The following is a 2,779-nucleotide window of genomic DNA, read 5'->3' as shown; positions in this document are numbered from 1 at the left end:
AAAAAAAAAAAAAAGAAAAATGCTGAATGTTCTAATTTCTGTTGCTTCTAGGTTTTGGAAGCTCCAAAGGCCTGAAATAAAATAGTGGGTGCCAGGGACTCTCATCTTCATACTTACATAGTAAAGCAGGGACTTCACTAGACCATCTGTGTCAAACATGAAAAAGGAGCGAGTTTCCAAATTCACTTTCTAACCTTGGCCTATTATCCACTTTGAGATAATGCAAGAGAAGGCTAAGAATTCATTAGGGGTTATTGAAGTAATGACATTTGGGGAGAGAATGTTATTAGTGTCCTGTGCAATTCTGTCCCCCCTCCCCCTGCTCCCCACCAACTCTGGGAAAACACAAGAGGGGGATGTTCCTTCTCTTCTACTCAAGCGAAGGGTGTTTCAATAAAACCACCCAGAAAGCTTGATATGCATAACTGGAGCTTGGGGCATAGGAATGGTGTCTGCCTGTGCTGGGGGAGGTCTAAGGAAAGGCTGATGGAGGGGCTGGCTGGGGACTTAGCAGGAAGGGATCTTCATCGGGTGCAAGCTATGCTTCCTCACACCTCAGGGACAAATGTGTGCTTCTCAGACTCCATTAGATGAGGTCCTCACAGAAAAGAGCTGCCTGTAGATTGTCTTTAATGGGATCCTCGGACACTGTCCAGGAACTCCTGAGAGGTTAAGAATCCCCATGCTCCCGAAAGAAGCATCTTTTGTGGGAAGCACTGGGGATGAGGGAGATTGAAAACCCATCTCCAAAAAGAATCCACAAAGGCCTCCTGTGAGAGAAAGGACCAGCATTTGTGATCTGCTATACCTAGAGGGCACCTGTACTAGCCAAGGAAGTTTTTGTGCCTTTGACCTCTGTCGTTCCAATCCTTGAGGGTCCTGAAATTATTACTAGTGACAGGTGTGGGGAGGAAGAGTGAGAGAGAGGAAACAGGCTGTATTCTCTTTCCCCACTGCAGAAGCTTGAACTGGGGTGGTAGGAAGTTTTAAATCAAATGACATTTGGAGTTTCATGATTATTAGGCTGGACTAGACTCTAGAATATCCCTGAATGACGTGAAAATCTTTGGAACCTGCCCGAGATTCCATCCACGAACAGAAAATAACAGGATGGGAAGGGGCAGTAGGAGAGAGACTTGAATTGCTTCCTGCTTGTATCTTATCATTTCCAGCTTATTTGCTGTGTCACCATGACGGTGGGTCAGTGAGCCCCAGCCTGCTGGCCAGTGCCATGCTGAGCCCTGAAGGGCTACCAGACAAAGCGCTTCCATCTTCCATGTGATGAGCAGGCATCCAAATTCTTGGTTTGCCATTGTTGAACGCCGGCTTCCCAAATATCACCAATACCACCTGTTGATAAGACACAGCTGAATTTACTTCTTATCATGGTAAGAGAGCGTACCACAAACAGAACTTTGGTGTGTCTTGGAAGGGGGAAGGCAAGGTGGGAATTGAGAATGGAAGCTTGGTTTCCGGTGGGAATTTCACTGTGGGCCCTTGTTGAGGCCTGGGTAGGGATCATGATGTAAATTGTTTAGGGTAGGTGGAAACAGCAAGGAGAGCATTTGAGGGACAGGGGAGTGAAAGAGTCAGGGCGTAAACTGTCTGTAGAGGGTACTGGAGAGTGAATGCCTCTTTCCTATAGTTCCTCAATGGAGAATCCAGACCAAGAGTCTCCTGAAATAGTAGAGTTGTAGCAATGAAGGTAATGGAATAGTAAAGTCATGTTAATGTAGATAGTGAGCTGTGTATGTGTGTGGGGGTGGTGGTGTTAGGTAGCTTCAGTCCTCAGTGTATTTACACTTTAAAATCCTAACCTCATTTTTTTTTTTTTTTGAGACAGGGTCTCCCTTTGTTGCCCCAGCTGGAGTGCAGTGGCATGATCACACAGCTCACTGTAACCTCAAACTCCTGGGCTCAAGAGAACCTCCCGCCTCAGCATCTTCAGTAGCTGGGACTACAGGTGTGCACCATCATACCTGGCTAATTTTTTTATTTTTGTAGAAATAGGGTCTCACTATGTTGCCCAGGCTGGTCTTGAACTTCTGGCCTCAAGAGATCCTAACACTTCAGCCTCCCACGGCACTGGGATTACAAGCCTGAGCCACTGTGCCTGGCCCCCAACGTGGTTTTTTTTTCTTTCTTTTTTTTTTTACATGACTATGGATCAATGAGTGCCATCCTGCTGGCCAGTGCCATCCTCAGCAGGCCAGGGGCAGACACTTAGTGAGGGCTGCAGCTCTTTCCTTCTCTGAGTGATGGTATAGGGGAGGACAAGACCACCTCCACACCCCCCTTAGCTCTATGTGGTCTCTTTGGCTGGATCTAGAAACCAAATTGTCACAGGCTGATTAAGGAGAAGAGCATAAAAATTTTATTAATTTTATATATACATAGGGATACTTACAAGAGAGTGAAATCCAGTGCAGTGGCCAGAGCAAGATACTTTTAGACTTAGACAAAGAATGATAAATTTGTGAAGAAATGACAGGACAAAGGGGATCTGGCTAGGGACAGTAAATTCTAGGGGAGACATATGGGGGGTTGTGAAGCTAGAGGAAAATAAGTGTTACTTTGGGATGTTTACTCATTCGAGTCCATTGCAGCCCCCAATTCCCTGTTTCTGCTGATATTTTCTCACACTGGTACAGGAATGCTGCCCCTCCAGAGGAATCTTTATGGCTTACTGCATGCAGGAGGACAGGTCAGCTAGCCCTTTCTGAAACTACAATTTCTCCAACGTTTTCAACTCAAAATAATCAATACACCAATTCAGTAT

This window comes from Propithecus coquereli, unplaced genomic scaffold, assembly GCF_000956105.1.
Source record: "Propithecus coquereli isolate 6110/MARCELLA unplaced genomic scaffold, Pcoq_1.0 Scaffold95, whole genome shotgun sequence".
Lineage (NCBI taxonomy): Eukaryota > Metazoa > Chordata > Mammalia > Primates > Indriidae > Propithecus > Propithecus coquereli.
The sequence above is the reverse complement of the archived record's forward strand: the minus strand, read 5'-3'. Positions refer to the sequence as shown.